Source organism: Lycium barbarum, chromosome 9, assembly GCF_019175385.1.
Source record: "Lycium barbarum isolate Lr01 chromosome 9, ASM1917538v2, whole genome shotgun sequence".
NCBI classification, from domain to species: domain Eukaryota; kingdom Viridiplantae; phylum Streptophyta; class Magnoliopsida; order Solanales; family Solanaceae; genus Lycium; species Lycium barbarum.
Window position 1 is genome coordinate 110,545,275 of NC_083345.1, and position 15,301 is coordinate 110,560,575.

The 15,301-nt window shown below is 35.3% G+C and overlaps 1 pseudogene; it reads right to left on the reverse strand.

Moving 5' to 3' along the window:
- Positions 1-2,705: 2,705 nt before the first annotated feature.
- On the reverse strand, positions 2,706-4,169 carry LOC132612159 (CENP-B homolog protein 2-like; annotated as a pseudogene).
- Positions 4,170-15,301: the final 11,132 nt, after the last annotated feature.

The window sequence follows — 15,301 nt, forward strand, 5'->3', positions numbered from 1 at the left end:
TATTGTTTTAAGGACATGAGGGAGTCTAAGGTTGATCAGTCAAACACAAAGATATGGAGGCTAGTTTGTAGACGACGGTATCGATATCAAGGCTGTGAGTGGTTGCTTCGGGGAATTGTTAAGCCTGATGGTATGTGGGCTATCACAAAATTCCGCGAAAGACACACTTGTGATATGGAAGAAAATCGAGCAGATCATTATAATTTAGATACAAACATGATTGCTCAAGTTTTACTTAAAGACATTGCCGAAATGCCAAGGTAACTTATTCTACCTAGTACATTATATGTCTTATATCAATTGAAAGATCATTACTAAATGTTGTTTGTTTAAACTTATGCAGGTACCCCATCAAAGATTGTATTCGAAACGTTCAAACCATAAATAGTAAAACTATAAGCAACATAAAGGGATTTCTCAGGCGTAGACGCGCTTTTGAGATGGTCTTTGGAAATTGAAATACTTCTTTTCAATCGTTGCCACGGTATATGGCAGCTCTACAACATTTTACTAATGGTACTGTTGTAGAGTGGCGGCTTATAGAGGGTAAAATCTTCAACTTCGTATTTTGGACATTCAAACCATGCATTGATGGTTTTGCTCACTGCCGACCAGTGATATCCATAGATGGTACGCATGTATATGGTGCCTACGACATCAAGCTCCTAATTGCAGTAGGAATGGATGCCAATGAGTCAATATTTCCTCTTGCTTTCGCAATTGCCGCTAACGAGAGCAACGACACATGGGGGATCTTTTTGACCCATTTGAAAACTCATGTTATTAAGGATCGTACCGGCATATGCGTGTTGTCTGATCGTCATAAAGGCATATTGCACAATATGGATAATTTACCGGGGTGGCAGCCTCTCTTTGTTTACCATCGCTATTGTTTAAGGCACTTGAAGGCAAATTTGCAATCAACGTTTCACAATGGCACTCTAAACAAATTGATGTGGGGGGCTGCGATGGAGCATCAACAACGAAAATGGGCTGCAAAAATGGATCTGATCAGGGCAGTGAGTGAACCCGCATGCGTTTGGTTGATGAAGCTCCAAGTTGAAAAATGGACGTTTCATGCTGATGGAGGAAAAAGATGGGGCATGCTCACAACAAACAGCTCAGAGTCTTTCAATGGCTTGCTGAAACCTGCTCGAGAACTACTTGTCACCGCAATGGTGAGAATGACTTTCAAACAGGTTGTGGAGCGATTTGTTGTTAGGACAAGGCAAGCCAGAGCGATATTAGCCGACGGCGGGACATGAATGCCAAAGACCTTAAAAAATATGGAGCATTATAGAAAAAAATGTGAGCATCACCAAATGACCGAGTATGACCCAATTCAACATGTGTATGAAGTTAGGACAGGTTATTACACCGGTAAGGGTGGAAACGTGCATACCGTTTATGAGGCAACAAGAACATGCACTTGTGGTAAGTGGTAAACGTACCACATGTCGTGTTCTCATGCTGTCAAGTGCTTCGAGAGAATGAGAAAAACGGTAACAAGTTATGTGGCGGGGGAATACAAGGTCCACAGTTACCTTAGAGCATATTCCGGTCAATTCCACCCACTTGGTAATGAAGCTTATTGGCCAAACGAGCTGTTTTCGATGGTTGCTAACAAGGATTACATCAGGAAATTGGACATTAACTCACGGAGTCGTAGACCCAATCAAATGAATGTTAGTGAAAGAACTTACTCTCGCAAGTGCTCTACATGTAAGCAATATGGCCATGACAAGCGTTCGTGTGGGCAACAAGGCCGTGGTAGTACAAGCATGTCTCGAATTAATAGAGCCTCTCGAACTTGAAGATTGTATTGTTATTGTAATTTATTATTGTATTTCTTTGAATTAGTATTGTAATTAAATGGAATGAATTATTTTTTAATTAGTGTAAACCTCTCGTATTGGATGAATTATTATTAAATCAAATATTTATATTTGTACATTCAAATAGAATAAAACACTTAAATCAAAACCCTATAAATATGACAAGTTTCAAAATTTACTTCGGGGCATTTTAGAACCCCTAAAACGACGATCCAAACGTTTAGGTGGACTTGATGTAATGAGCTGACATTATTGTACGCAAAAAAAGATATTAAGTTTTATATAAAATATTTCTATTTTGGGGTTTTGAAACATGACTAATCTTTTCGCAAAGTATGAAAAAAAACGTGATTTGAAAGGTAACACACACACAAAAAAAAAAAAACTAGAAGATTTCCTTTCGTGCGTGAAAGGCCTAATTTGCATTTTTTGCAGTTTGGTCCTTTCACGCACTAATTTAGTGCGTGAAACCTAGTAATGTTTTTTTTTTGTGCTAGATTGGTTCAACTTTTTATTTTTTGTGCTACAAATGTCGCGGACTCTAACAAGTTATTTTAAATGAGTTACTCGGATGGTATTTGACTGAATACGAAATTTTAGAAGAAAATTTAAATATGAACTAATTAAAGTAGGTCATATATATATATATATAGTAGAATCTCTCTAAATTAATACTCGGTAAATTAATAAACTCTCTAAGATAATATTTTTCTCCGGTCCCGACTTGGGCTAGTGGTAAAATCACCGATTTCGATAAGATAATAAGATAATATATTTTCGGACGACCCCAATATAAATATATGGTCCCATTAATATTATAAATTAATAATTCTTTAAAATTACAAAAATATCTAAGCCTGAAATATGATTCTAGTGTTTTTTGTTAAAATTTAAATCTAGTTGAAGGTCATCTCTAACTTTTCTTATTGCATCCAAAAGTTCTGGTGTTGTCTTCTCGAATTGCACCAAATAATTGTGAAGAGTTCTAGACGCGATAAGTGCTCCTTACGCGTAACTGGTTCCAAAGGTATTGTATCGTCTTCAATTTCATCATCAACATTGTTTTCTCCGATGGTATCCACAACATGTATCATTTTCAGCTGGGTAATCCAACAGGCTATTGACATCCATTTTATTGCGGTAACCAAGATCATTAATCATGACCTCAAGTTCATGAATGTCGTTTTCACAAGTGGGTTCATTTAAATTCCTTAAGGCTTCATCCCGCGAACGAATTTTGTAGTGTCGAAAACAATTTGCTATTGTCTCTTGCCGAACATTTGTTGTCCAAGCTGCGATCGAAAGATTGATAGCATCCAAAACATTAATCTTTCCTGGATCGATTTTTCCCAGCTCATAGGCTTCTAATATCCTACGGTAAAATCTACTCTGATAATGCATCTTGAAAGCTCTTATTATCCCAGCATCACAAGGTTGAATTTTTGATGTCATGTTGGGTGGCAAGAAAAGCAATTCAACATTTTGTAGTCCTTCAATATTTCTTGGATGTAATGGACAATTATCTACCACAAGCAAAATTCGTCTACTATGCATTTTGTGGTCAATCCAACGAATATATTCATCAAAAAGCACACTTGTCATCCATGCTCTTTTGTTTGCACGATAGTGACAATTCAAGTTGTTCATGTTGACATTCTTGAAGAAACGTGGCTTTGCATATTTTCCAATAATCCATAAAGGAATTTTTTCAGATCCATCCTCATTGCAACAAATAACATGAGCCTTTCTTTGTCCTGATTTCTTCCTTCAAGTTGTTTCGTAGCAAGAGAATGATCAGCTTGTAACCTGTAAAACAAACTAGTTTCATCCATATTAAAAATAACTGGTCTATTTTTTCCCTTATGGACTCCAATTTCGTTTCCATGTCTTGTATATTAACCGAACCATGATACCATGTCTTAGCTTGAATTTCTCAAGCCAACCTTGAGAAAAGTTGTGCTCAAAATCTTGTTGAGGATATAAAAGTTTCATTGTATCTCTCGCCTTCTCCAAAATAAACTCTCCGGTTATATTCATCCGGTCTTGGTATTGGAGAAACCACTCATAAACAACCTTCTCCGTGTCTCGAAATTTTGCTGGCTTGTGGCGCTTGATATCCCTTCCTTTTTCTAAGTTAGCCGAAAGATACTCAGCTGGTCGTTTGAGTGTGTTTGATATTGTACCTTGACTAACTTTCAAATGAAAATTTTCATCAAGCCACAACTGCAAATCTTTTTGAGTGCATGTGGAATGATCTCTTTTGTACTCACATAATGCTTTACGTATTTGATCTGTCATTGTTGATTTTGTGACACCTTTTAGATGAGAAGCCATTGTTGGGTACGGTTTGAAGAAATTTTCTGTGTTGCTTATATAGTTTATTCTCTCACCATCCTACATTGAATGTTTTTAGTAAAAATACAATGAATAATATTTGATTATTAAGAAACAATGAACATTACAATGATTTATTAATTACAATGAATAAACAATGAACATTACAATGAATCATTTAATAAATAGAAACATTACAATGAATCATACATCATACATTGTACTTTATGTATAATGAATTTATTTTTTATATTAATTCAATAAATATGATACATAAATTAGTAAGATACAATGATTTTGATGTAATCAAAATTAACCTTCATTAAATCTCAAAAACACTCTTTAAATTAATAAATATTAATTTATCGATTAAATAATACCTCTACAAAATAATAATATTTCATGGTCCCGACAATATTAATTTAGAGAGGTTCTACTGTATATATATATACTCTACACACACATATGGCTTTTGAGTCTTGTGTTGCCATCTATTTCACTAAGCGCTTTTGGGGGTGAGACGTGGTATTATAGGGTCCCATGCATCGATGACGAGTATTATACATATATATGCCTTGGTATTATGATTTAAATGCGTGCATGTATAATATTTATACTATAACGTAGTATGCAATTTCTTGAGCACTATGATTATTTTATAAGACTTGTTATAAGGGTACGATATATAGGGGGTTGTATCAAAATTTTTATTAGATTCTTCTGATTCACGACTCACTGCTTTCTTGCAGACGTTGAAGTTGATACTATCGGGGACACTTAGTTGCTATTCTATTTCATTATTTGTTGAGGTGAGTTGTTCACTGACTCTGTGAAGGCTAGAACTTATCTTTTATTTTCTATTTTCTTTGGGGTTGTGTACAAAAGCTTTGTAATAATATGATATTAGATGCTTCATATTGTGTTTATGGATTTTAAACTGTTATTTAGCAACTCTAGTATTTTATTCCGATGTGATAATATGTAGAATATAAGTACTTAGTCTTGCGATTTTCTTATAAATAATTAGTACTTGATGTTAGCGGTCTACTTAATAAAATTAGGTGCTCATCCGTAAGTATCGATTACGACTTTTGAATTTAGATCATGACAAACACAATTTCACTAAAGTTTAATCAGAAAACTGTTGGACCATCATTGGTTCCAGTTGTTTTATTTTTGACCAAATAAGAGTCTTGATTGGACCATAATTCATTGGATGATTGATATTGCCTTCCCTTCTCCCCCTTGTTGTTATAATGCTTTGACAAAATAGTCATTTTACTTTAAAAAGGTACATTTGAATTATTTATTAGAATGACTTAGTCTAATAGGTTTGATTTTGTAATTCGTTAAAAATGTTATTTCAGTTATATGATTCTTCTCGCATGAAATTAGTAAAAATTAATATAAGAGTGTTAAGAGTCCCACATCGGTGGGTTAAAGGGTATATGATATCCTTATATAGACTTGAACAATCCTCCCCTCATGAGCTAGCTTTTGGGGTTGAGTTAGGCCCATGATTCATTCTTTTGGTATCAGAGCCAGGCCAGCGCACCCAATTCATTGTTTCCGATGTTGGCCCCCTATATTAAAATTCCGTTAAAATTGTTCATGCACCAGATGTCCAGCCCTGGGCGTGAGGTGGGTATTAAGAGTCCCACATCGATGGGTTAATGGGAAGTACTCTCCTTATATGGATTTGGGCAATCCTCCTCTCATGGGCTAGCTTTTGGGATTGAGTTAGACTCAAGATTCATTCTTTAGCAAATAAATCTAAAAAATAAAATATGAAGTGTCACGCCCCAAAACCCACCCTAGATGTGACCGGCACCTGGCATCATGAACAATATCGGAAGAACCTAAACGATACAATAATAACACTTGAACCCGCCAGGTTCAACATTCGCCTCCAACAGTTTATAAAGTAAATGTAACAAATCATGAATATATAAATTAAATCAGCGGAAGTCTTATTCACCAAATACTTAGTCAAACGTAATAACGTGCCCGAGAGTTAATCAATAACTCAACAACTACCCACAAGAACGTATACTATGGAGCTTCTAAGATAATGAGCAATGTCTAAATCATCGTGACACAACCTGAAACTAAAAGACGAAAAGTAAAGATAGAATGGTGCCCCACGAACAATCATGTGGGCTCACCGAATAGTCTCGAAAGCAACAAGTTCTCTTAAGTCGTAGGCGTATCACGAACCTGCTCCTCAATGATACCTAACATGCCATAAAAAACAACAATGGTATGCCTGAGTACTGGGTACTCAGTAAGTGTCTAAGGGGAAATAGTTAACAAAACAAGATATAGTGAATAAAATCAATAAAATCATATCAATGAAAATAACAGTTCAAACCCAGGAATAAAGCGAGTCAGCAACATCAAAGAGTCATTAAAGAACCCAACAATGACAGACACATTAACTTAACTCCTTACCATTTACCAGGCCAAGTATTTCACTGACGAATTCAAATCACCACAAGCCACTCACAGGCAACAAGATATGAAACAAGCCACTCACAGGTAGATCAATCAATCGATACTCCGGGTTAGGAAACCGCGGAGGCTAATCGTCCTCTGGACTAGCACAACAATAGATACTCTGGGCTTAGAAGCAACGGAGACTAATCGTCCTCTGGACTAGCACAGCCATAGATACTCCGGTCTAGGAAGATACGGAGGCTAATCGACCTCTGGACTAGCACAGCAATAGATACTTCGCGCTAGGAAGCAACAGAGGCTAATCGTCCTCTGAACTAGCACAACCATAGATACTCTGGTCTAGGAAGCAATGGAGGTCAATTATCCTCTGGACTGACACAACAATACTCGTATCGATACGTTAGGATCCATAACGGCTAATCGTCCTCTGGATTAGCACAGCTTGCCCATACAGACCCAAACACCAACAAAATACAAATCATGGCATATTACCGAATCATCAATCATGTCTTAGAGCCGAATCTCACTTCTCAAGTCATCATCTCAAAATGGAGGCATTTCAAGTCATAACCGATTTAGAATCTTATTCAAATCTCTTATTCAATTTCAAGTTCAAGAAACTCATTCAACAACAAAACAAGTTTAAGGTCCAACATTTAGAAGATTAAGTTCAATCATCCAATAATGGGAAAAGCGAGATTCACAAAGTAGTATAGTTCGCATAAGGTTCGATGCGGGCTTGACCCTACACACGCATGACCTTGTCTAAAAGAAATCATCTTTAATTCCAGAATAAATTCTACCAAACAAGAGTTATAACTCATACAAACAATCAAGGAATGATTCTAAAATACAATTCATGCTTTCAAAATATAAGCGTACTTCACAAGTAGACATAGTTGAAAAGATGATTTTTGGAATATAGACATACTTCAAGGAAGATTTTTGGGAAAATCTAGACATACATGAAAAGACGAATTTTGAAATATAGACATACAAAACACCTTCATAGTCAAAAGGATTTTATTTAAAAGAGACATACAAATTACCTTTATATTCAAAAAGGATTTTATTTTTAAAGAGACATATAAATTACCTTTATATTCAAAAAGGATTTTATTTTTAAAGAGACATACCTTAAATCCCGTTAAAATATTCCAAACGTAAGCTCCATGCTTCAAAGAATCATTCTACATCTAATTGAGGTTTGTATGACCAATAAACTATAGATATCCACCAAATTCGCAGCTACTGTTCATAGCTCGAAACGTATAGCTACAGACCTCAAAATCCGATCTTCACCGTTCACATTTAAGACCTATATGTTAGGACCACTCAGTTAAATTTTGGGCTCGATCCAACGATTAGATTAGCGAAAAACGTCAATTTAATATGGATGGTTGGAGGAAATTCTACAACAAACATACTAGGGTTTTGTTTTTAATAAAGTGCATCTAAATCAATCATATTTCATGATTCTACCAACTATTCCATGTCTAAAACATAATAATAATTCCATATATCCATAAAAGTGTGAGGGTGTTACCTTTTTGAAGAAATCCCAAAGCTTCATCCCATATTTGACCTTGAATGAAGTTTCCATAATCTAACGATTTCATGTAATGATTTTGTGTTAATCTAGTGATTTGTTAAGGTAATTAACTCAGGGATTTGAGTAAAGACTCACCTTAGAGAGATGATATATGTCTCTGATGGAAAAACCCTCTCCTTGGACGTTTTTGGGTTGTATTTATAAGTTATTATAAAGGCTTGAGCTTTAAAACCTAATCCTACAAGAATCGGGATTTCCATTTTATACAGCTTCAGTAAATCGGTCATAAATTTTCGTACAGACCTTCGTTTGACTTTCATAATATATGATTGGAAAGGTATTTCAAATACCTACAACTTTCATGTTTTGAGTTGTCTCAAATTCCCAACAAAAATACCCGAAAACTGGGCATAACTGAAACTGTCTCAGACTTAGACGAATTTCAAGATTTTTAATGAACTTCCTTATCTCATTTGACCCCGAAAAGATTATTTAACACCATTACCCATCCCAAAGGGATCCAAAAGGTTAAAATGACGTCTAAACCCCAATTATTTCACATTGACACCTAACTTGGATTTACGGGATATTACATGAAGAATCTTCTAAAACCATTTTCTTCTGTTCAAATTATAATTTATTTCTCGATCTTTTAGGTACTCGCTCCAACGTTGATGTGACAACAATCAAACAAATCATGCCAAACTACGCCAATCTCAGATAAGCTATGGTTCATCTATTTATTCATTTATTTTTGTGAATTGTCACCGGCGTTAGAAAAAGTTCAGCTTTCTAAATGGTTGGCATGTCGTAAGTTGTAAGGGGTCATTTGGTACGCGGACTAAATTATCCCGGGATTATAATCCCAAGATTATAATTCCGGGAATAATTTATTCCATTTGGGAGATGGAATAAAATAATCCCAAGGTTAGTGGGATAAGGTGGGATATCCCATCCTTAAGATTGTGCTTCATTTTATACTCTGTTTGGTAGAAGTATAAATTTATCCCAGGATAAACCTTCTACCAAACATGGTACAAAATTAATACCAAAATTAGTCCTAGAATATCCCAGCTTATACCATGTACCAAACGACCCCTAAAGATATATGTCTATAGGAAAGGTTAATGTATTTTTTATGTGTAATTATCTGATATTCGGAATTTACTAGACAAACTAATTCATATTTGCGTTATGTAAGACTCATAAAAGGGAAATCACTCTCTATAAGAAGTTTTTCTATTTTCAGGGCTCGAACTAGGATCGTTGACTAAAAAATGGAGGGATCTCATCAGCAGGACTAGAAATTTTATTAAGGTGTGTAAAAATATGAAAAAGTAAACTCACAAAGAAAGTAAGGGAAGTCTAACACATAATATATATACATATTTTTTTTTTCTTACACTATATAATTTTCCAGCATAGAGGAGTCAGTCAACACCCTTTGAAATTAATAAATATAGCTCCGCTGTTAGATCTCATCAATCCCAAAGACGCTCTTTTAAAGAAAGGGCCAATGTGAAAGCCCAAGTGTATGCAGTCTAATGACAATTGACCTTTTAAAGAAGGCAAACTTAGTCAAATGACTATCTTATTGTAGCTTCCTACCATTTGTAGCTATCCTTTTAAATATTACCATTTGTAGCTATATTTTAGCAAAATAGTATATATTTTCGCGTGTATTTATTGCCAACAAATACATGAGAACATGGTAAAAAAAAAAAACATTATCCTTGATTTTAGCCTTTAACGGTGGAGCTATTAAATTAGATATTAATATTTTTTTTGATGTATTTTAGTGATTTCTTTTTTTGCTTTGATGTATTTCAGTGATTTTTCTTTTTGTTTTTAGCTATAATGTATTTTCGTGTCCTTTTATTTTTATTTTTAATGTATTTCAGTGATTTTTTTTTTTAATGTATTTTACTGATTATTTTTTTTGATGTATTTCAGTGGCTTTTTTTGATGTATTTCAAATACATTGTGTACATTCCAACTACATATGAAGCCAAATATATTCAAATTTTAGTGTATTTTAATGGATTTCAACAAATACATTCAGATACAAGAGAAAAAAATTCAAATGCATGACAAATACATTCAAAAATAGTGTGTTTGGCTATTAACAAAATACACTCAAAAAATACAAAGACAAATACATTCAAACATAGTGTATTTGTAAGATGTAGATTTTTGAATGTATTTGTATTTAGCTTTTAACAAATACACACAGCCAGATCTGAGACACTATCACCACCAAAAACCCTAATCTCTCCACCACCACCAAAATCCTAATATGAGACACCACCACCACCAAAAACCCAAATCTGAGACACCACCAACACCAAAAAAACCCTAATCTTTCCACCACCAGTAAAACCCTAATCTCTCCACCTCCACGTCATCTTCTCCATCGCTATCTCAAAACAAGTGCCATTGCCGCCACCACCAACAATACAAACGGCCAGATCTGTGTCATCATCTCACCGGATAGAGTGAAAAGAGGGAGAGAGAGGGGTGAGCACAGAGGGAGAGGGAGAAGAGAGAGAGGGGCGGCGGAGAGAGAGAGGGGCGGCGGAGAGAGAGAGAGGGTTGAGCACAGAGGGAGAGGGAAAAGAGAGAGAGAGAGGCGCGGCCATGGTGTGGTGGTTGAGAGAAGGGAAGAGAGATTTTTTAGGGTTTTGAGAAATAAAAAATCTAAAATGGGTAGTGATTGGAAAAAAAGAAAGATATATGTGTTTGGGTATGTATTTTTTATATAGCTACCATTCGTAATTTAGAAAAGTTAATTAGCTACTAAATATAATTAAATAAAAGAGTAATTAATATTAATAATTAGGTCTTAAAAGAAGCTATAATGAGTAAAAATTCCTTTGGGCCAATGTAAAAGCCCGAGTGTATGCAGTCTAATGACAATTGACCTTTGCATGAGAGTCTCCACTATCAAGAGGTCTGTGTTTAATTTGAATTTCCAAGTGATTCTAGTAACTTATTCTCGTCATTGGAAAGAGAACTTTTTACACTTAGTTTCTGCAAATTAAAGGGTGTTTTACAATGCAGTTAATTTTGGAGCAGTAGATTAATATTATTAATGAAATTTGTCAAGCCTCTTAGGACTTCCGAATTGGAAAGAGACTGTCATGCAAATTAAGAAACGGAAAAGACTTAAATATGTCATCGAACTATCGGAAAAGATTCATTTATGCCGCTCATCAATAGTTTGGCTCATTTATGTCATCGCCGTTACCAAAATTGCTCATCTATGCCATTTTTCATTAACGCGGGTTTTACAATACCAAATATGACACTTGACCTTCAATTAGAGGTTCACGTCGTTTAACTAAACCAACACAAATTAAATATGAAATTAAACTAAAACCCGACCCATAAATTTGTGTTGGTTCAGTTAAAAGACGGTACCTCTAATTGGAGGTCAAGTGTCATATCTGGTATTGTAAAACCGGCGTTAATGAAAAATGGCATGAATGAGCCATTTTGGTAATGACGATGGCATAAATGAGTCAAACTATTAATGAGTGACATAAATGAAAATAATACTCCAACTTAATAGAGGGAGTACGTAGTACGACGTGTTGAGAGCTTGTGAAAAGTTGAATCCATAATTTATAAATTAAAAATCAGATTTTGCACCATATTAATAAAAAATGCCCTATTATTGCTGCTTTTTCAAACGCTATGCGGCCGCAGATTGGGTGTTTTGGGTATGCTACAATCATTTTTGAGGAAAACATTTGTATATATCAGTAAGCCAGTTTTTTTATGTTTCTTTCAGAATTTCTCTTAAGAAAATTATTTTTCATCAAAAGCGAAAATATAACATGTAAATACTATCAAAATGCTTTCTGGTTTGATATTATTATTATTATTATTAAGATATAACTTTTTTTAATTCACCAACTAAACATTAAAAACATTTTTCAAAAACACATTCTGACTTTCATCATGCGAACACACTCACATATAAGTAATAAAAATAATTACTATGTAAATAGGTCAGCTTTTTTAAATAGATATATATTATATATAGAATTCCCTTGAAACAAGTTGAAGATTCAACTTAACAATTAAGAGGGTTCAAAATTTCCTTAAGGTCGTAGGTTCAATTCCTACACGAGACATACTACTCCCTCCCTCCTAAAAATATTTTCTTAGTTTGATTTGACACAGAGTTTAAGAAATAATGGAAGACTTTTGAAATGTGTGATCCAAAACAAGTTTTAGATATTTGTGTTGCTTTAAATTATCTCGTAAAATTAAATTGTTTCTAAATATAGAAATATGTCAATCTTTTTGGGACAGACTAAGAAGAAAAGAAAGACAATCTTTTTAGGACAGACTGAAAAGGTGATAGACTATGTAATAAGTCTACGTAAATATTGTAAATATTCTCTTCCTTATGTATAGTAATTAGGTCCTATAATTTAGCCTAATATTATGCTGCTAGTGAGATACCTACTTTGTATATAATGACTTTCATACATCAATACAAATCACATATTGATTTCCTACATGGTATCAGACTAGGTTTCTCCTAAAAACCCTAGCATCCAAAACCCTAGCCGTCCACCTCACTCTCTCCTAACCCTAGCCGTAGCCTCCCCCCCTTCTTTCTCCTCCCTCTTCTCTCTTCAATGGCCGACAACAAAAATTTCCATTCTGCTTTAACCGTCACGAATGTGAAATTTTTAATCCCAATCACTCTAGACATGGAAACCGGCCATTATCACGAATGGGCGACACTATTCAAAGTTCTAGCTCGTGTCCACTCCGTACTTGAGCACATCATACCAACAACTGACACCACTGAACTCACCGCGTACAACGCAACGAAGGCGGCTAATCTTTCGCTCTGGAAACAGCTAGATGCGGTGGTCCTTCAATGGATATACGCCACCGTATCCCATGATATTCTTACCTCTATTCTCGTGGCGGATGATGTTGCGGAGAAGGCTTGGAATCGAGTTGCTCAACTTTTCCAAGACAACAAGCACTCAAGGGCAGCGTACCTTGAAACCGAGTTCACCACCACAAAAATGGCCGACTTCGGCTCAGTTATGGCCTATTATAATAGGCTCAAGTCTCTCGCGGATCAGCTTGCCAACGTGGGGTCGCCGGTGTCCGACCAACAGACGTGGAGGCAGCCATGCACACTCTGTCCATGCATCAACCGGATGATAATTGGTACATGGACACCAGAGCGAATTCCCACATGACTGCCAACTCAGGTACTCTCACGTCTTATTTTAATTTGAGCAATAATTCTGGAATCATTGTTAGTAATGGTAGAACTATTCCAATTTGTGGCTATGGTTATACATCTCTACCCCCACCTAATCTCCAATTACGTCTCCAACATGTCTTGCATGCTCCCAACTCATTAAAAACCTTATTTCCGTACGTAAATTCACTAAGGACAATAATGTTTCCGTTGAGTTTGATCCTCTTGGGTTTTCTGTGAAGGATTTACCGACGGGGAGCCGCCTAATGAGATGTGAGAGCACCGGGGAATTGTATTCTATCACTGCCACAAAACGGACCACTCTACCATCCACCTTCATTGCCGCATCACCTAGCTTGTGGCATTCCCGACTCGGCTATCCAGGAAATGCTATCCTTAGTTCTCTTCGTAGTAATGCCTTAATTGAATGTAATAGGGCCCGAACTTCATTTTGTACCTCTTGTCCTTTGGGGAAACATGTTAAATTGCCATTTTATGATTTATTGTCATCTACTACTATGCCATTTGATATCATTCATAGTGATTTATGGACATCTCTTGTTTTAAGTTCTAATGGACACCGCTATTATGTTTTCTTTCTTGATGATTATAGTAATTTTCTTTGGACTTTTCCAATTTCTAACAAGTCCCAAGTCTATTCCACTTTTCTATCTTTTAAGGCATTAATACGGACTCAATTCAAAAGAGACATTAAAAACATTCAATGTGACAATGGGCGGGAGTTCGCCAATGGACATTTTCAATCTTTTTACGCCTCCAATGGTTTAAATTTCCTATTTTCTTGCCCCCATACCTCTCCTCAAAACGGCAAAGCGGAAAGAAAAATTAAATCCATTAACAACATAGTGCGCACTCTTTTTGTCCACTCCTACATGCCCCCCTCCTTTTGGCATCATGCTCTCCAAATGGCCACATACCTCCTTAATGTCCTAAAAAAATTGTTTTTCTTTCCTTTTGTAGGAAATCAATCTCCTACAAAAAGAAAGAAAAACAATCTTTTTAGGACGGAGGGAGTATTAATTAGTGAAAAATCATGCTCCGCTACAGCCATCTCCTCTTCTATTCATTACAAAATGATATTTAGAAAGTGACGCTTCTGTGTAAGTTCTAAGGTAGCAATAATGGTTCAACTTAGGCGTGGGAAAACAACCATTTTAAATTAATGATGATGGAGAAAAGGGATACCCTAAGTCCCTAACTCTAAGTAGTGCTTTCCTTCTTCTATATTTTTTTATTTTTATTTTTTGGGGGTAGGGGGTGGTCTATGGTGGAGTAGTTGGGGCCTGGGGGATGTTACTTTTCAATGTAGGGGACCATATACACCTTTACAACTCTTCATATAATTTAGAATGATGTATATATATACACAAATAAATCAAACAAGTAATGTTACCCAACTTATTGCTGTTGCTTTTGGTTACAACACAAAAAAAATCCTCTCCAGGTTTTATGTTCTTAAAGTTTGACATGATCTCTACCTACTACTTAGACATTATGCCATATAGAGATAACTTTCTTGTACAGTTTTACGCCACCTGCCCACCAACAAAGCTCTTTAATGACTCCACCTGATTATCTTCGCTGCATATTAATATAAGAACATTCAAGTTTCTAAAATGAATTATATTTGGCAAAGTCCAATTATTATTTCAAGCGTGTATATTTGGGCCTATGTACTAAACACAGTTTTAGTGTTGGGTAACAAAGTAACTAATAACATATTCCTAGTAACTTCTTCCTAATAACAAAGTAGCTAGGTTTGACAAAATATAATTAGAACATTTACGAAGACAATCCACTATAATTGTAAAAATATTGTGTTAATTACAAGTCCAAAATAAATATTGTATTAACACTATGGTA